Source organism: Chenopodium album, chromosome 10 (assembly GCF_948465745.1).
Source record: "Chenopodium album chromosome 10, dcCheAlbu1.1, whole genome shotgun sequence".
NCBI classification, from domain to species: Eukaryota; Viridiplantae; Streptophyta; class Magnoliopsida; order Caryophyllales; family Amaranthaceae; genus Chenopodium; species Chenopodium album.
The window spans coordinates 24,411,203-24,432,636 of NC_137843.1; the positions used below are offsets into that span (position 1 = coordinate 24,411,203).

At 38.9% G+C, this 21,434-nt stretch overlaps 1 non-coding gene across 1 annotated transcript; it reads right to left on the bottom strand.

Moving 5' to 3' along the window:
* Positions 1–21,054: 21,054 nt before the first annotated feature.
* LOC145565761 (small nucleolar RNA R71) lies at positions 21,055–21,160 on the bottom strand. The gene has a single exon (XR_014095141.1). It is a non-coding gene; the product is annotated as a small nucleolar RNA R71 (small nucleolar RNA).
* Between the last annotated feature and the right edge of the window lie 274 nt (positions 21,161–21,434).

Consider the following 21,434-nt stretch of genomic DNA (forward strand, 5'->3'; position numbering starts at 1 on the left):
AATAAAGTAAAAACTACATTATTGATGGAATTTTAAATAAAGCTTAAAAATTTTAAATAAAGCTTAAAAATAAAATTGACTTAAAATTAAATTTGTCTAATAAATTGAAAGTAAAGCAATGCTCTAATCTATCTTCTCTTTTCTAGCTCTTTTCCAATTCTTGTCTGCTTCTTCTTCATCATCACTTTTCCTAGTTGGCATCCTTTGGAGGATCTACATTCGATTTTGGTGTCGATAGTTTCTCCAATAGCCATTACACCGTGCTTCTTTTCAACCCCTACTTTCTTTTCTGTAGAGTCAGCTTTTCACTTCTCTTTACCCTTAGTAGAACTTTTCCTCTTAGGCATAACAAGATTCTTGAATTCAACTCTTTCACCCAAACGCTCCTTATGAGGAATCTTCTTATGCCCTAGGTGGTCCTTCACATTGGTCTTATTCTGCTTCCGAGCTTTGTTCTTGTCCTTTTGAGATCTACCAAGTAGCCATTGCTTTACATCCCTAGACAAGGAAGGTGGGACCTTTTGGGTAATAACTTCCCATAAAGGTCTAGCACACCAATTATCATCAAATCTCTCTACATCTTGTGAAACGGGAAATTCATAGGGACGATAGAGATCACCAGATGGAACAGTTTGAGCAAGAACATATTATCTTCTTACCCTGGAAGGGTAATAAAAAGTCAATTTTGATAAGCTAGGAAGATGGCAAAAAGGTTGACTGTTAACACCAACCATCTTCTCAATTTTCTACCAAGGAATGAACCATTTGTTGGCAAAGTCGCAAGTTTCAAAGATTCTCCTCCACTCCCGGAGGCCCATCTTTATGGAAAAGCGTTTCTTCCGTCTTACAAAGCAATTTGGTGTATATTTGTCAACATTCTCCAGAGGGCTAATTAATTCAAGTCTCACCATTAGCCACATCTGCAAAAATTCAATGCAAATAATTATTATTACTATACAAAATTAAATATTTTTTATTTCTATAATTAAAAGTATTAATTTTCTACCTGTAATAATATTGGGGAACTTCGAAAAGGTGCCTTTGAATTCTTCTTTAGTTCATCTAAACCAAGCATGGTTTCTCCAACAATCAAAGGCATTGGATTTCTACCTGATTCAATTTGCTCCATGACAGATGCTAAAATAGCTTGACCCTCATGAATATTATCACTAGTGAGGAGATATTGGTTCAACATGCAAAAAAGGAAGGCTCTCCTCCTATAAACATGAAAAGACTCGGAGCGTGGTTTGTCGAAATAGAAACGTGCAAATTCCTTCAAATTAACTACATTCCCATGCACTATATCTTTCAAGTCCTTATCCTTAAGGTTAAGGAAACGCTTAAAATCTTTGTAATAATACTCGCTTACTTTAGGAATTACCGCAAGATTCAAGGAAGGGAAACCTAGAATAGCACCAAATTCTTCTGGTAAAGGAAATTTTTTATCATAACCAAGTTTAAAGAAATGAGTATCTGCATCCCAATACTCTAAGGCGGTATGAATAAAGTTTATGTCAAGATCTACCCCCTTTATACCATATATACCCCCCAAGTGAAAAAGTCAAGCTCTTTTCACCATTTTCAAAGCATTATCCACTTAAATCCAAACTTCTTGCAAAAACTTGTGCTCATTTAAGCCAACCTTGATTTTTATTTTTCATTTTTTCTTTTCGGGGAGAAAGTCGGATACCCTCCATGAACAATAAAAATGACGGAAAGTTTTTTGTGCAAAAATTAGTTGCTTTTTTTTCACACGCACACACAAAATGGAAAATAAAAAAGGTTAGGCATAATAGTCATAGATATGTACAAAGTGTCTAACACAAGTGATGAGTTAAATGTGCAAAGTCCTGCAAAGTCAAAATAAATGCAAGTACAGGTACATCTTTAATAGCGGAGGACATAGATGAAGAGGGACTCCGAATGTATCAAAAAACTGGACAGTCCGTGGAGTATGATCCTCGCCTACAGCTTGATCAGTAGTAGCCGGGATCGAGAGAGTAGGTCCAGCCCATCTAGGCTCACCCTGCTACTGGGCTCCCAAATGCTGAGGCTATTGTGGCTGTTGCGATGATGAGCTAACCTCTTATGTCCCACCACCCACTAAAGGAGATGATGTCGTGCCTCCTTGGCCAGTCGGCCTCCCTGATGCACTCTCAAACGAAGAGCCAGAACCCTCTGGTCTAGCAGTACGGTCCGACTCTGCTCGACCGCCCTGACTCCCAGCTGAAGTACGACGCCGCCTCGAGTCAGACTCCGATCTCTCCCTCCTAGCCTCGGGTCTCATACGAGTGCGCGTCGGAGGAATAGTCTAAAATAGAAAAAGTAAACCAAGTCAAATACAGAAAGACAAATATAAACAAACATAAGAGGAGGTCAAGATAAATACCTCCATGTCGTCATCACCGCGATGACACATAGGTCGGTGGCTCAACCTCACAAGCTGGTAACGGAAGACGTCCATGCCTCTCGCCTTCCTCGTCACCACCTCTCGAGAAAACTGTCAAAGTCACAAAGTTAGAGATAATTAAAGTTCCCTAGTAGACGATGGATACCGGCGGAGGCACGAACTCTCTAGTCGAATCCTGCCAAAATAAAAGTGGTTAGAATTTGCTAGGGGGCTACTAAAAGAATAAATAAAAGAATACAAAAGATACCTCTGCCCTCTTTGGCAAGCAAGGTGGTGGGGCCTAACGCGATCAAAGAATACTTTCACTAGGATGAGAAAGTTGTCAATTAAATAATCAAGTGAAGGCACAGACGAGAAATTGAAGGTAGCTACGAGCAGAAATCTCCGACGATGCCCCAAAGAAGGGAGGACATTGTCTACATCGGCGAGGTACTGCCGTGGCAAGGTATTGCCACAACTCTAAAGATAACTACAAGCAGTGGTCTTCGACGATATTCCCTAAGATATGGAAGATTGTCCCAGGAAAACTGAAGATGACTACAAGAAGTCACCTTTGACGATGTTCCCTAGGATGCGGAGAATTGTCACAAACAATCGAGGATAGCTACAAGCAGCGGTCTTCGACAATGGCGTTTATGAGGCACTGTAGGGGTCGTTACAACACAAATGCAGCAACAAAATCAGTTACTCTAGAGACGTGTGCTTGACATTGCAAGATACGCGTTTCTTAACTCTCTTATCTGTTTAAGTAACGTTAGCTTGCATGTATCGGGGTTACAAGAATGATTTAGGGTCGTAGAACATTCTGAATCACTCTCTGTCCCTTTCGCTACTTTGACTTTTGTTTTCAAAACATGTGTTTCTCCAAACTCAGGCAAAGTAGGGGCTTCTGTAGACACCCAAATGTTTCTCCCCAAAAACCAAACCCAGTGATGAGTACGTTTCACATCACATGAATATCGAATGAAGTAAAAATGTGAAAAGTCTTGTGATGCAGTTGTTTTAATAGAAATCGTTCCTTCTGGTTTCAAAAATCTTCTCTATTTATGAAAATAGCTAGTCTAATTTATCTTGGTACATGAAAATGATCCAGTTGGATTGGGTTCGCAAAGAGCTTTCCAATGATATATTATATGCCCAATTCCGATAAATAATGAGGATGTTATGGCCAAACTATTAAATTGGGTCTGAAATGGTATTATGGCCCAATTATCTAGTGGAGGGCCCATTAATTATTATTCCTAAAATTATTAGGATTGATTCTAATTTTCTAGAATAATCTAGAAGGTTATGGTGAGTTCTAATAGAGTTAGGATCGATAATTATTTTTTTAGAAAATAATGAATTTGATTTAAAATAAAACAAGTGTTTTATTATGATAAAATTTGATTTAAAAGTGATAAACACGGAGTTTAATTGCTTAATTATATTAAGAAGAGGATTCCATACAAAAGCGCGTTTTATCTTTTAACTAGTGCCAAACGACAAGTCTGTCGCCATCCGTGATGCTTGTCGTTTCAGGCTGGATTCTGTCGCTGGCGACATCACCAGTTTTATTCCGTTTCAAATTTTAAATCTTTTCTATCGTTTTCGGACTATTTTCTCTATAAATAGGATCGCATTTCCCCGTTTTCATTCATTCACAATCATCAATAATCATCAATCATCTTTCTATTCTCTCAAGCAATAGCGTGTTCTTCTCCCTCTTTCTACCTTCCCCTTTTACAAAATTCCGCATTCACGAGTTCTAGGCACACCTAGCCAAGTTCGAAGTTGCCTTTGCCCTAGACGTGAAAGGTTGATAATTTCTGAGGGTTTAGTCCCAAATCCTTATTTCAATTATTTAATTTAATTGTTTGATTTAATTTTTTCGTTGAAGTTACTAATATGTGTATTGTTTTTATAAAAAGAGATACGAGGCATCGAAGTAAGTAATTGCTTAGTTATTCTTTTGATATAGAAATCATGATTAGATTGTATTAATTCCTAGTATCATGTTAGGATGTTTTTATTGCTTTATAGTATCATGTTTAGGTGGCTTCCTATTTTCTTCTATCATGTTGGTATCATGTCAGGGATAAAGTTTTGATCTTTATTGTTTAGTGACATGCTAGGATTTGTTATAAATCTTATTAGTATCATGCCTAGGATCTTGCTAATATTATGCTTTAATGAGATTGAGTTTATTATGATGATGATGATTTGTTAATATTATGTTGCTTGATATATTATTATTGTTATTGCTTAATCACGCCCTCTCTTGCAGGTTTAAAGAGAATTTGTATTTGTAATCACGCTTAATAAGATAAATAATAATCTTGTTTAGGCTAATATGATTATAATTCAAGTGATCGCCAATAATAGTTTTGTTTGTGCATTAATATTCAACCAACATAGATTAAACAGGTTTAGGATTAACTTATTGATTGTATGTTAGTCAGAAAGCGCACATGAATATGAGAAGAATAAAGTAGAGGCCTATTTTTGGGGCAGGTTCAATCTCTTTTAGGTTGGATTTGTACCTTAATCCCCGAATATCTAGTCATGGTTCAGGACCACTATGGAGTTAGCGATCACATGGATCGTGAAGGGGTGTAACCTTCACCCTGTGGACGGTTTACAAGTTCCTAAAATTTGTTGGCGACTCTTTTGCTCTAGCATCCTTCCCTTTGGATGCCACCATGCTTAAGTGTATGATCACAGTGGCGCTCAAGTGTGGGATGCTTGAAATATTCCCTATAATAACATACCTATCATTTAGGGAGACTTTTCTTAGCTACTTCGGGAGCTTTGATAGATGTGAAGGGAGGCATTATTACTTTGAGAGTTGGTAACAATAAGGCTAGTTTTGAGCTTAAATCGATGCATGAATCTTTGTCTTTTGTGAATGAAATTATGTGCATCAATTCCCCTCATTCCAATGATAATGTATGCATGATTGTTTCTTCGGCTAACAATGTTCTTGAGGTTTGTGATGATGTGCCTTTGAGTGTTGAAAGCAAGAAGGTTAGTGAAGATAACAAGGAGCCTTTAAAGCTTGTGGATGAGGAGGTGATTGATATTCCTTCATGGTTAGAGCTCTACCCTCAAGAGGACGAGGTTGAATCCAAGTGTGTTAATGGTGAGAAGCCGTCCACTAGAAAGAGCAAGAAGAAAAAGAGAGCTTTTATGAAGAAGAAATGATGTTGAAGCAAAGTGAGCTAGTTTCGGGAGTTTCAACAAATGAGAATACATCAAACAATGTTGTGAAGTTGGCAAGGAATGAGAAAAAGTTTGTTTCCTCTACAACTTTGAACAAGGTGGTTTTCTTTGACCCTCCATGATTTGGAGGAAGGGTTGATCTAAGGACCTTAAGCAAGCGCTTCCCGGGAGGCAACCCGGTTTTCTAACTTTTTCTTTTGATTTTATCTTTCTTAGTTTTTTTTTAAATTGTTTTTCTTTCTTTCACTTGTTTTGTGTTTGGATTAATAGGTTAAATTCATGGGAATTGGACCCCCCCTCGAACAAACATGAGCACAATGGGAAGGTGTTTCGTGGTAATTGGTTAGAGTATTCTCGATATTATTGAATTTCAAGTTGAATGGGTAAGGTTATTAAGGAGGTAAGCTTGGAAAATTTGTGTTAAAATGTAAAGCAAATTGTGCTTGGTGGGTTGATTATGGTGCTCTCATTAATTTGGGATGTTGAACCTACTGAAAAGGGGTTTAGAAAATGATGTGTTTAGTGGGTTTAATAATCCTGGGATGATAAAGATCATTAAGCTCATAAATGAACGCACCAAGAACAAAAAGCGAGCAAGAAGAAGAGCAGTAGGGGTGCGGGCGCGCGGGCGCGCACCCCTGATACGCGGCCGCGCATGTGCCCAGCCGCACTACTTCTTCTTCCTTCTCCTTTCTTTTCCTCATTTCATTCCTTACACCCACACTCGTCTGCACCTCGCTCTCTCCCAAAAACGAAACCCTAACCCTCATTCAACAAAAATCATCCCTCAAATCATCAAAACAACTCACAAAATTAACCGATTCCTACTCAAATTTCATCACTTTCATCAAAAATCATACTACCTTCCTCCATTTCTTCTTCTCCAATCTTTTTCCTCCATTGAAGAGCAACTTGGGGATTTTCGGTGTGGTGGATGTTGGTGCTTAAAACTTGATCAATCTTGCTTCTTGTATGGTATGATCATCTTCTTTACCTCTATTTTACATTATTATATCAATTTGTAGAAAGAATTTGATTAATTTGGTGATTAAGAATAGTAGTAGTATCATCTTGTTTAAAAATGGTGATTGATTGAGTAATTGGGTTGATTATATGTGCTGTTGTTGATTAAATTTGCCTTACATTGTGTTGTTGATTGTGTAGCTTAATTGTGAAATTCGGTTGCAATTTATGGAAGGTTAAATTTTGGTAGTGTTGGTAGTAAGTGGTGATTGGAGTATTGGTTAATTGAACCAAGTATTGTGGTAGTGTTGTGGTTGCATTGTGATTGTGGTGATTTGTGAAGTTGTGATTGTGTTTTGGTTGTGAATTTAGTGAAGCAAAAATGTCTAAGATCACGAAAGCCCTCCTTCATAAAAGAGAAAGACAAACATAACCATTGAAGAACCTTCTCCATCAAACACACCTTTTTCCCAAACACAAAATGAAGATCCTCTTCCTCTACCCAAAACACGATTTGCCAATCCAAACCATAAGCCACTTTGGAATGAATTCAAGAAAAGAACCATAAAGCCCTCACGGCATTATCATCAATCGAGCATGATCAAATTGGGTATTGATGAGGACTTATGGGTCTTATTCGACAACCTTAGGTTGGGTAGCTTCGTCAACAAGCGCTACCGAACCTACCTTGAGCCAACTAGGGAGTTCTTAGCTTCTTTGACTACTACTCCGGTTAGTACCAAGGACTTCCAAATCACCTTCCAGCTCTTCAATGTGGAGCATGTCATGTCCTTTGCCGAATTTAATGCGGCTCTTGATTTCAATCCGGAGGAGGATATCCTCTTCTCCAAGCATGATTATTTTGATGGCTACTCCCAAAATGCATGGTGGCATGATATCTCGAGGAAGAATGAGTTCTCCGCCCGCTATTCCCTTGCAAGAGACATTTTCTAACCATATCCCCGAGTGCTTCATCGGTTGTTGGGTTACTCAGTGTTCCCAAAGCAAGATTTGGGCAAGATGTCGCAAGCCGAGTTGCAAGTTCTTTGGATGGAAACTAGGGAAGAGTTACGTGGGAGGTTGAACTTTGGGAACATATTCTTGAGGAATTGTATGGATATGAGGGGCAAGAAGTCGGGAGACATCCCTTGTGGTAGCATGGTGACTAGGTTGGCTACCAACCTTGGTTATGGGTGATATCTCCTCTCTTGTAATCCGGTGGGGGATACCGACACCCTTTACCTCGACACTGCTCAGCTCAAGAAAGTGCAATTCATAGCAAAGAGCAATGATGACGAAGTGTTTGATTGGCTTGTGAGGAATGTTCATCGGTGTTATCTTCTAAACCCCTCCTTGACCTCCCTCCACCGACATGCCCCGAATGTATGATTTGTTCCCATTAGCAACCGCATCCCCGATGAAGGTGAAGACATGCAAGATGTCATCGATAAAGAGCAACAAATTAAAAGAAATCAAAATCAACATCAACAACAACAACAACTACAACAAGAGCAAAAAGTGCCTCAACCTCAACATCAACAACATCAATTCTCTAGCCCCGACATGGAGGCTTTGAGTTCCCAAATGGTGGGCTATCAAGTTCAAATGGAGGGGATGTATGATCAAGATTTTGAGGCCATCTACAACCAAATTAGAGGCATCACCGAAATGCAACAAGGTGTGTTTCTCCAAACACAAAAACTATATGATGCGAGTGTTAACCGTGGGGAGATCACTCCCCCGGTTAACTACCCGTATTATCCTCCTCAACTCAGTCCGTACCTTCTTGGGGAGATGATGGGAGGGCTACTTACCCATATTGGCAAGGACCTCAAGGGTCCAACGCCGAGACTCGCTCATTTCCGGATGAGCACGGTAACTATGATTACCGTGTATCCGGTGGGAGCGACTATAGGGGTGATCCTAACTACCCCTATTTCGATCCCACCCATCCGTTGCCACTTGAGTTGCCCGAGAAATTCACTCCCTTGGCCCCTTGGCAACAAGATAACTTTAAGGGTCATTATGGTTGGCCCCTCGGCTACACCGGGGGATGAGATACTTGTGGTCCCCTATCCGGCTTTTCATATGATAGGGAGGATGATGATGATGATGTCGGGCCTAATGGTAACTAGTTTCCCCTTCTTTGTGCTTTTACCTCCATCCCTTTTATTATGTGATCTTTGTTTTGTATTCATGGGATGTTAAGATGTATTTTTGTTTAGCTTAGGGGGACACTAGTCTTATGAAGAGTCTTGGTGGCTAATTTTGTTATTGTTGGATATCCTTGATTTTTCATGCCTTGATGGTTTATGATTTCTTGTCTTGATCTATACTTGATGTTGTTGAGTGTTGTTGTTATCCATGATCATATCATGTTATTCTTCTTGAAAATCTTTTGATGATTGATTTTGATGATGATTGCTCTTCCATGATGAGTTGGTGATTTTTGCTTCCTTGAATCCAAATCCCTAAATCCAAAACCCTTGAATCAAAATCCCTTTGATCCAAATGATTTTAGCTTAGGTGTATAGTTAATTTTGTTATTTTAAGTGTATAGTTGATTTTGATATTTTGATTGATCGGTTTTGATTTGATTTTATAGATTAGTTTGATTTTGTTTCGTTGTCTTTTCTAATTTTTATTTTTCTTTCTTATTATTTTATTTTGAAGTTACTAACCGTTTTCTTTATATATAGTTCCATTTTCTCTTTTCCTTTCCCACTCGGTTTTGCAAATTCATGCTATTCTTGATTAGAGCTTCATGGAGGTGGTATTTTCGTTACCCCGCTTTTCTTAGCTTAGCTTGGATTCCCGGTGAGAACTTTCTTATTTCCTTCTTTTCTTTCTTTTCTTTCATTGTTTGCATAGAATATGATTAGTTTACGAAGAGTTGAAAGGTTCGAGGATGTTTGCTATGTGGTAACGGTGTGCACGGTTTGAGAGTATCTTTGGTTGAATCTAAGATAGAATATACTAAGGTAGTGTCTTTAGAACTTTTGGGACCTTGAAGCCGGATTCTAATTGGTTTTGAAAAGTTGAAATTGCTCCCTTTTGGTGAATTTGAAACTAATAGTGAGTTATTGCTACCACCATGTGAGGTTTAATTCTTTTCAACCCTTCTACATATTTTGCATGAGCGGCATATGGATCCTTGACTATTGTATGCTTTGTCTAAAACTTGAATTTTGTCTCCCGTGATCATGAACGAGCCATTTAGGACAGACAAAGGCATCTTTTCAGGGTGGTGATTTCTCTTTTTTCTAGGATAATTATCTATTTCTTTATTTTGGGTTTTCATTTGCCTACTTGCTAACCATTTGAGCCATAAACCTTCATTTAAATCCATATCTTTAGATTTTAAGCCTTTTGTTTCATTCTTGTTTCCATTATTGGTTTTTGTGAAGCAATTGATCATTTTGTTGGAGAATGTGGAGGATGAGTTGTATATCGATTCTTATAATGAATGCAAGTTTGTATTGTAAATATCTTGTGATTAAAAGGAAAATGACAAGTTTAAAAAGCCGTCCATAGTTAAAAGAGGCGAGGACAATGAAATAATGTGAAAAATTGAAAAAATTGAAAAAAATGAGTAAATGCAAAGCAAATTCAAAAAGCTTTGGCAAAATTGAAAAATGTGAAAAATGAAAAGTTCAAAAACATTTTGATGTAAATGTTTCTCCCTATTTTAAGCATTGAGGACAATGCTTCATTTTATCTTAGGGGGAAGCGTTCTTACACTTTTTGTATATATGTTTGTGATTTTGGCTTTGAATAAGCTTAGGGGTGTTGGTGTTTTTGTTTGGTGATTGCTTGATTATGGTGTTGAGGATTAATCACCCTTTGCTTCACAATTTAGGTATACCACCAAATTTCAAATTTTAGCCTATCTTCACCCTTTTCGCCCTTACTTTACAACCCTTTTCAACACCTTTTGATCTTTGTGGTTGAGTCATAAGTCGGTAGACGGAGATGTGGGTCAAGCCTATAGAGCGGTGTGCATTAGTCAAGATGTCGGGTAGCCTTAAATCTCTTTCTTTTTCCAGTTCCTTTGAGAAATCATTGAGATGCTCATTAAAGGTGGATTTGAAGCTAATTGGGAGATTGTGGTAAAAATGTTTTGAGATGAAGGTGAATTGTGTTTCATTAGTTCTCTATGCTTAGCATATCCTATGTTTCAATTAATCTTAGATATCTTGGAAGGTGATATAGAAAGTTGCTTATTCACTTGCATTTGGTCATTTGTAAAATTCCATTTCATTAGCTACTTGTTTGAATTTTTGATTACTTTTATTGATTTGCCTCATTTTTACCTTCAAGAGTTATGGGTCAAAATCTTTGGATACCCTTACAAGACCTCACTCGTCTTCATTGGCGACTTTGGGGTTTAAAGGGCTTGATGTAGGTAAAAACAACCGTGATTCCTACGAAAGTGAGTCTTAGTGTACATTCTTATCTCTTTCTTCCCTTTTCTTGGTTTGAATAAGTCTTTCATCCTATTTCTTCTTACTTTTGTTTTGCTCGAGGACGAGCAAAAGTCTAGCTTGGGGGAGTTTGATGTGTGTCATTTAGCTTCTTTTAAGATGACTTTTAATTGCTTTTACATCTCTTTTACTTCTTTTTCTTTATTTTTACTTGTATTTTCTCTATTTTGCATTTTCCTTAATTGTTTCCTTATTTTCTTGCATTTCTTAGTTTATTTTGCATTTTCTCCTTTACTTGTTTGCATTTCCTTGATTTTAGGAGAATGGTGATGATCGAGAAGCTCATTGGCGTTCTCTCGGGGCATACAAAGCTTAGGATGCAACCCGGTTCCTCTTCTTGAAGCTCAAAAGCAAAGGAGTGCATAACCTAAGTCTTCAAGGATGCGCTCTCATGCCGCGTAGACATCAAATTCGGTGTTGAACCCACCGTAAAGGCCTCTAGTGACTGCCTCCCCAACATGTATGATGTGGCACGCAGGGGAACATCATCGAGCGCACAAAAGGAATTCTCCTCTGCTTCCAGGCACGGCCGCGTGCAAAGGAGAAGAGGCCGCGCAGGCCTCCTCCCCCCTGTTCCGTACCCATTTTGTTGCGGCCGCGCTTAAGGATGAGAGGCCGCGCCTTTTGAGGTTCATTTTGGACGTCTAACTAACTTCTCCATATTTAGTTTTACTACATATAGATTTTCTTCATTTCTAAAGAAAGAAGAAGCTTTTGATTTAGTTTTTGATAGATTTTTTATTAGAATTTTAGAGGGAGAAGCTCAAGATTTTGGAGATTTTGTTCTTAGATTTTAGAGAGAGAAACTTGGTATTTGATGATTCTTACATTGTGATCTTCATTCCTCTTTGATATTGATCAAAGTTTTGTAAGACTTCTTTCCTTTTCAATGCAATGTTATGTTTGATTTTGATATATTGTTGAATTTCTATTGTTTGTTTGGTTTTTGATTGTTGATATTTGAATTACAATGTTGATGATGAAATTGATGATTAGTTTTGTTATGCTTTTCAAATTTACAATGTGTAGTGAGTAGTTCCTTTGTTAGGGAAGTGGTGAAGCATGTATAAATGATAATCTATAGCTAATTTGGGGTTTTTGATTGATTTGATGATGTTATTAAATTAGTTGATGAAATTTGTGCATTTGTTTGATTTGAAGTGGAGTACCTAACCTTGATGATCATGCTAGATTGCATAATAGTTTTCAATGACACAAAAATTTGATTTGGAAGCTATTATTATCGATTGATCTTGATTTGCGATTTTCCTTTGAAGTCATTTGTAAAGACATCTAGCTTGACCCTAGGAAATAGCTCTTTGAGTGATTTTGATTGCAAATATCGTTTACCCACGAATTGCTTGATTGATCAAATTCCTGGCAAATTAGCAAGTTTATCATTAGTGCATGTGGATCCTAAATTCCCTAGCGTTTTGATAATTGATTTCCATATGTTAGCTTTGATAAATTCGATAGCATAGCTTAGACCAACCTATTGTTTTAAGACTTCGAAATAGCTTAGCTTGAGACCTTAGAAAATACCGCTTTCCCTAGGGTTTGACCCGGACTTGCCCCTATACCTAGGGTTGGGTTTGGTTTTACAAATTTTATTTTGATCGGGGAATCTAGAATTCAACGACCTAGGTTTATCACTTGTCAAAAGGAAAGCCCTTCTCTTGTAAGCATGAAAAGATTCTGTCTTTGGTCTATTAAAATAAAAAGATGCAAACTATTTAAGATCAACTTCAGTGCCGTCCACTATGACTTTTAAATCATTACCATTGAGGTTAAGAAATTTCTCACAATCTTTGTAGTAATATTCATCCTACCTAGGAATTACAACGAGATCTAGAAAAGGGAAGCCAAGAATGACACCAAATTCTTCCGGCATAGGGGAAATTTCATCATCTCCTAGTCTAAAGCAATGGGTATTGGGATCCCAATATTTTAAGGTGGTATGAATAAAATCTATGTCAAGATCTACCCCCTTAATTCCATATAAACCCCCCAAATGGATTAAGTCAAGCTCTTTTCTCTCTTTAGTGGTCAGAGAACGACACCAGTGATGGTTTATATCACACAAATTCCTAGCCATAACTACTTGATTGGGAATTAACAAGCTAAATTTTTGTTGGTTTGAATTGTGCTATAATCGGCAGATTTACGGGCTATTTAAAAAAAAGAAATAGACGCAGATCGAATTCTAATCGAATGCGAAAAATACAAAACCATCACGCCACGACAAGGTTGTCACGCCGTGACAGGCACATTGCACCGCGACAGGATTGCCGCGCTACGACAGCCTTTATCTTTGCGATAGAACAGCGCGCTATACTAAACACATTTTTTTCTACTTTAGCTCGGATTTGTACTTTGACTTTACGGTTTCCTTAACACTCAAGCAATTTTGTTGGCATTTTATTCCCATAATTGATTATTTTAAGTTTAATAAAGCTTATTTTAGTCAAATTTCATTTTTTCTTTTTAGGAGAGAAAGTCGGATAACCTCCAAGATAATAAAAATAATGACGGAAATTTTTGCACAAAATTTATCACAATATTTTCACACATACATGCACGTAAAATAACATAAAATGAAAAATAAAAATGCAAAAGATAAAACTACATAGTAATACTAGTATGTATATACATTGCATAAGAGTCAATAACATGTAATGTTCTATATAGTCACAAGAAATAAGCACAGTTACATCTACGGAGCCGGAGGGCGAATACCAAAGGTATCATAAAACTGCAAGGTCCGTAGAGTCACCTCATGTCCAACATCAGCCTCTCCAACTGTAGGAATAGAAAGAGCAGGGTCAGCCCATCCTAGCTCACCCTGTTGTGGCTCCTGTCGCTGTGGCTACTTCGACGACAAGCAAACCTCGTACGTCCCACCGGAAAAGGGCCAAGTATCGGCGTGCCCTGACCAGGTGGCCTCATCGTTGTACCCTCGGAAGAAGAACCAGAGTTCTCCAAGACAGTAGTGTGATCCAACCCCTTGCGACCGTATCGGTTCTCCACCGAGGTTCGACGGCGCCACGATCTAGATCTCTCCCTCCTACCCTCTAGCCTCAAACGAGTACGAGACGGAGGAACAAGCTGAAATCAAACAGTAAACAAAGTCAAATAAGAAATAGAAATTTAAACACAACACCAGATAAGAATCATACCTCTCTCGCACCACCATCCCAACGACATGATGCTTGATGGCTCAATCTCACCAACTGATAACGAAAGGCGTCCATAGCTCTCGCCATCCTCGTTACCACCTCACGAGTAAACTGCAAAAGGAAAAGATTAGATACAATCAAAATATACATATAGACAGAAATAAGAGATAAACCTACCCAAGTCTGATGTCGAGAGATCGATCTCACCACTAGGCGCCACTCCTCAGGAGCCAGGGGTATCATCTCCTTGACCGGCCCAAAAGACCCTTGATAAGCGATGGACATGTTCGGAGGTACAAACTCTACAGCCTCAGCCTTAGCTTGCGAAAATAAAAGATTCCAACAAATTAAACATCATTGGGGGCTACCAAAGTAAAAATCAAAAGATACAAGAACATACCTCTGCTTCCTCAGATATCGAAGGTGGTGGAGCTGACGCGGCAAAAGCCTCTCAGCGTAGTACTGGGTTGGGTGGATGAAAGTCTGCCAATCGACGCTAGTTGGCGACGAATCCATAAAAGTCCTAAGACTCGCCTGGTCCATAATGTGCGATGGAGGACGAGTCGGAACGATGAAGAATGCGGAGGAGTGCTGAATCGCACCCCTCTAGCCCAAATACACCACAACGTCGTACGACCCCTGAAAGTAACGCCGCTGAGCTTGATACTTAACAACTCGCGTAAGAACATCGAATCTGACCCATGGACGGAAAATAGACTCAGGATCCTGTAAAAAAAATATCCATAAGGCATAATCCTATAAAGAAAGATAAGCGGAAATAATGATAAGTGATTCATACCGCTAAAATCGACTCTCGCACGAGTTTGGTAGCAATCGTGCCAAGATAACGGTCTCCCCAACTAGCAGCAATGGGGAGCCCTCAAGGCAAAGACCTAGCCGGAGACAAAGTTAGGAAATACTCGTAGAACCAAACCTATAATAACATGAATGTTGGGTTTTGATGATTCCAACTCACCGCGGAACAAAACCCGACCCCATGACCCGCTCACAATTAATATAACTAAAACGACATAAATAACAAGAAAGAGAGAAAAGACGTTCTTACCCTTTCCGCGTGCTTCGCTCTCACTCGGAGCTCTTACTTCAAAGCCAAGTGACTTTCTCCAAATCCTAAGGTGGGTATTATAGCGAATGTCATGAGAGAATTCCATTCTCCCATCAATGTGGGAGAGTTGGTAAAATCAATTATCCCTTTTTATAAAAATAAAAGAAAATAGCAAACAACTAATTAATCAATAAGCACTGCTAGCTTATTGTTGTTTCTAACCGCACATGCTAGCACTGCTTCCTAGCCATGTGCTAGCAGCAATGCTAGCAGTGGTGTGCTAGCTTTCCGAAGCACCAACCAGCTAGCCTAGGCTCGATGTGGTGCGCATGCTAGCCACCATGCTATCCCAAGTGCCCTAGCACTCGGATTGCTCGGGGCATTCCGATTCTAGGGGTATTTTGGTAACTTATTGATTAATTAGTGATTTTACCGTCTCGTCTTTTATTAATTTGACTCGACTTGCGACGCTCGATTTTGACGCTCTTAGCTCGATTTCCGACGTCTAAATATTAATACTCGAACGAATCATTAATTCCTTCCGAAGTCGTGTCGAATAGTTAGTTGCTTGGGTGTGACCCGAAGGGTTAAGTCAAGATTAAGCTGTAATATTAATAATGGATAAATAATACTGATCGGAAGCAGCCTCCGACTAGGAATTCCGATCACTTGACCTCACTGAATATTTAGCTTTATAATAATTCCGAACCCTCTATCGGAATAATACACTTGTTCGAAGGACACCATTCCTATCAATCTCCCACTTGTCCTTCAGGACAAGTGCGGTTTTTGTGTATAACCTATTTCCTATATCACTTAATGTCTCTTCATGAACTATAAGGTAATATTTTTCGTCATCCTTATTACGTCTAGAAGTGTTTCTCAAAACCCGAGTTTGACTGTCAATAAGCAGATGATTTCTAAAATCCATCTGAGCATGGCCATGCATTTTCACAGTCTCGCTATTCGAGAGGCTTTGTAAACAACAAAGACATGTTCCCTATTATTAGTAGGGGGACATTCCCAGTCTTGTAGTGTCAGCTTCTCTTACTAAGAGGACCTAGCCGCCCTAGTGTTGCCGTTAAAATCTCCATGTACTGTAGACGTTTTACTAACATCAAAACGAACTAGTACTCAAACAAGAGAACTCACAGTACTCCTGGTCGAGGAAAGAGGTTCCGATAGCCATAATGAGAAGTATACTTATGACAATTTTTAATTCACTTAAAGTATTCTCATAGGTCGATCCAGTATGGTTCTAAACCAATACCTGTGCAAATGATTTATGACAATCATGTCCTTGTAGCGCAAGAAACGGTGCTATAAATCAAACCACACACTAATCTCAAGCGGTCATCAATCGTCCATTATATAAAGGACCTCGATTAGGGATAATTTTCGATTATAATATTCAATGTTCACTTAATAGGTGTTTCTTTATTCAAGACTGGTCTTGATACCCTATTTTGAATATTCGCTGAATCGAATGCACTCAATATTTAATTCTAAACCACAATTAAATAGAAACAGAGTGATAAATTTGCAGGAAATTAAATTACTCCAAAACCTGAATGGTTCGTCTTAGTGTCTTACATTAAAATGTTCAAAAATTAATTAAAACACTAAACAAGGAAATCAAAACCAATCTCCAACGTGCCTGATTCCCATTGCCTCAACGTTCTTGTTGTGCTTCATTTGAGGCAGAGGTTTAGTAAGTGGATCGGCTACATTGTCGTCCGTTCCAACTTTACAAATTCTGATTTCACCCTCTGATTTCCATTCCCTTATCATGTGAAATCGCCGCTTTACATGTTTGACCTTCTGATTTTCCCTTAACTCTCTGGCCTGAGAAATATCTCTATTGTTGTCACAATAGAGGGCTATTGGACCCTTGATAGAGGGTACAACATCAAGTTCACCAACGAACTTACGAATCCAAACTGCCTCCTTAGCCGCTTTAGCAGCTGCCATGTATTCGACTTCAATTGTAGAATTTGCAGTTGTGCTCTACTTGGCATTCTTCCAACTAAACGCTCCTCCATTTAGACAGAACACATATCCAGACTGTGATTTGAGATCGTCTCTGTATTTTTGGAAGCTTGCGACGGTATAACCTTCAACAACTAATTCTTCTGAGCCACCATATTCCATGAATTTATCCTTGTTCCTTTTTAGGTACTTTAGTATCCTGGGTCTGATTGGTATCAGCTCGTAGCACTCAAGGCATACGATACATCCGGCCTAGTACATATCATGGCATACATGATCGATCCAATAAGCGAAGCATATGGAATCTTATTCATCCTTTCCCGCTCATCAGGTGTTTGTGGACACTGCTTCTTGCTTAGGGTTATGCCATGTGACATGGGTAGGTGACCTCTCTTGGCCTCATACATGTTGAATCGAGCCAGTACCTTATCAATGTAAGTACTCTGGCTCAATCCAATCATCCTCTTAGATCTATCCCTATAGATCTTGATGCCCAATATGTACTAAGCCTTTCCCAAGTCTTTCATTGAAAAACATTTTCCAAGCCAGGCCTTTACAGACTCTAACATCAGAATACTATTTTCAATGAGCAATATATCATCGACATATGAGACTAGGAAGTCGATGTCACTCCCACTTATCTTCTTGTAAACACAAGATTCATCTGGATTCTTGATAGAAACAAACTTAACGATGGCTTCATCGAATCACTAATTCCAACTTTTGCTAGCTTGCTTTAGCCCATTAATGGACTTTTTAATTTTACACACTTTCCCAGCATTGCTTTGGTCAACAAAACCTTCAGGCTGTGTCATATACACAGTTTCTTCCAATATTCCATTGAGGAAGGTGGTTTTGACGTTCATCTGCCATATTTCATAATTGTAATATGAAGCAATCACTAGGATGATCCAAATGGATTTAAGCATTGCGACCGGAGAAAAGGTTTCATTGTAATCAATACCATGAATTTTCCTGTAACCTTTTGCTACCAGTCTAGCTTTATAAATGAATACATTTCCATCTTTGTCGATTTTCAATTGGAAAATCCACTTACATCCGATAGGTGTGTAACCTACGGGTAAGTCAACCCAGTCCCAAACTTGATTTTCAAACATGGAATCTATTTCAGATCTCATTGCCATCTTGCCATTTAGCAGAGTTTGTGCTCGCAATCGCTTGCTTGTAGGTTGCTGGTTCATCTCCATCCACTACCAAGATGTCCTGATTCTCAGTTAATACAACACCAAGATACCTATCAGGTTGATACCTTGGTCTCTATGACTTGCGTAGGGTAACAGACTGAGCATTTGCATTGTCGGTTTAACTTTTCACATTTTGACTAGCGTCAACTAATGTTGTTTGAGCACTTTCACTGTTAATCTGATTTTGTTGCTCGTCCTCTCGAACTTCATCGAGTTCAATTTTCCTCCCACTTGTCATTTTGGAAAGGTGTTCCTTCTCCAAAAAGACACCATTGCGAGCAACAAACACTTTGTTCTCGGATTTGTTGTAGAAATAATACCCTTTGGTTTCTTTTGGGTAGGCCACAAAGAAAACCTTGTCAGATTTGGGATGAAGTTTGTCAAAAATTAATTTCTTAAAATATGCTTCGCATCCCTATATCTTGAGAAAAGACAAACCTTGGAGGTTTCTTCGTCCACAGCTCGTATGGAGTCTTTTCCACAGCTTTTGATGGAGCACAATTTAGTGTTAGTGACGTGGTTAGAAGTGTGTGTCCCTTGAAAGAGATAGGAAGATCACTAAGACCCATTGATGATCGTACCATGTCCAGCAAGGTTTGATTTTTTCGGATACTCTGTTCCATTGTGAAGTTCCTGGAGGTGTCAATTCTGAAAGTATACCCTTTTCTTTCAGATGGTCATCGAATTCTTGGCTCAAGTATTCACCACCTTGATCCGATCGAAGGGCTTTTATTTTCTTGCCAAGCTGATTTTCAACTTCACTCTTAAATTCTTTGAACTTTTCAAACAATTCAGATTTGTGCGACATAAGGTAGACATATCCATATCTACTATAGTCGTCTGTGAAGGTGATAAAATATTGATGGCCATTTCTTATGGTTGTGCTCATCGGTCCACATACATCGATATATATTAGGCCCAACAAGTCACCTGCTGATGAGCGTCATTTATGGCGCTCAATAGAGTAGCTTTTAGTTCCTTTTTCTTTATTTTCTTGCTTTATTTTCATATAATTTTTCTAGTTTTCTTTTATTTTATGTCTTTATAACTCATTTTTGTTTTTTATTTACTTTTATGAGTTTTTCATGATTTTTGTTCTTAATTTGTTATTTTAGTTTAGTTTCTATTCATTTTGCTTTCTCTCTTACGTTTACTTGAATTTTTGTTAGTGAAGTTTCAAAGTTTTATTTGCTACGCTCTCACGGTTACGCCCTCATTGATTCTAGGTCATGAAAGCGCAAATATTTGAAGATTAAGGGCTGCCTTTCTCGCAGGCATCATCACGAGAGCGCCAACGATAAGGATGCACGAGAGTGCTGAGAGCATAGCTTCGCACAAGGATCTACGAGCAAGCAAGAGGAATCGTGCACGCCGCAACACTACAGCAAGGGTGCGTGCACGTAGACCCCTCTGTGCGTGCGCGCAGACCCTGCTGTGCGTGCGCACGGGGGGGGGGGGGGGAGGGTGCGTGCACACGGCCCTACTCCGATTCTCCTCGCTCGATTTATTATGAATACCCCTTGACTTTTCCTTTTTTGGGGGATGAAGATTTCACTTGTACTTGAGACTTATTTCCAGATTTAGAAGAGAGAGAAACTTTAGATTACTTGTTTTGTACTTCAAATTACATCTTTGAGCTAGGATTTTTTCTTCAATCAATGAAAATTAGTGAGAATTTCTTTCTTTGAATTTACTTTTGCTTGCTCTTTCCTTTAATTCTTGACTCTATTAGTTGATTGAAACCTTAGTTACAATTCAATTCACTTCACCTCTCATTCTTCGATGTAGCTTGACCATAGACTATAGCAATCTCCCTCTCATTCCTCGTGGTTCGACTCGGACTTGTCCTATACTAGGAATAAGTTCGATTTTCTTAATTGTTTTATTGGTGGTGCTTTAGTTTTCAACGACCTAGATTACCACGCATCAAAATGACGCTGTTGCCGGGGAATGATATTGGTGCTTTGTTATAGTTGTTGAGTCTACTTCATTTTTAATTGGCTACATTTGTAGCCATGCTACTAATTGTTTCTTTTGAGATTGTATACGTAGAGCACGTGGTCGTTCACTAGTGCCACTTGATCCAGAAATTGATGCAAGGATAAGAGTTGCTAGACGTTCTTTGAGTTCTAGCCCTCCAAGTGAAGAGGAACCACAGCAAGAAGAACAAGCAAGGATGGGAGAAAATCCATGGGTGGCGTTGAAGGAATTGGGGATTTCGGGTGCATATAGGTTTGAAAGTGGGATTGCTCCACCTACAACACCGGCAAATGACTTTGAAATAAGGCTGGCAATGATCACTTTGATAGAGAGGCGACAATTTAGTGGGGCTAAACATGAAAGCCCGCTAAACCATCTCAAACAGTTCGAAAAATATTGCAACACTATCAAAGTGAATGGAATTCCCAAGAATTCATCCACCTCAAGCTTTTTCCCTTTTTTCTCATAGTGCATGCCTTGGAATGGTTAGACAAGGAAGTTAAACCCAAATCTCTAAGGACATGGGACGAAGTAACCAAGGAATTTCTATCCTGTTTCTACCCATAAAAGAAAACAGCGGAGGCTAGAGCTTTGATTCAAGGTTTCAAGTAAAAGTCTAGTGAAAGCCTCTATGAAGCATGGGAGAGGTATAAGGAGTATCAAAGAGAATGTCCTCACCACGAAATTCCGACTTACCAAATTATTCAAGTCTTTTATGGTGGTCTAAGTCCTCAAGGAAAGCCATGCCTTGATGGAGGAGTCGGAGGTCCCATCATGAGTAAAACGGAGGAGGAAGTGGTAGACATAATTAAAGACGCAGTGAGGTACTATAGAGATTGGCAAGATGGTGAAAGGGAGTCAGCTAGCAAGAGTAGTTCTTCGGTGTACTCGATTGATCATAAACAACTTTTCTTCACCAATGACAAACTTGGGGAAGGAAATGTCCGCTATCAAGGCAAA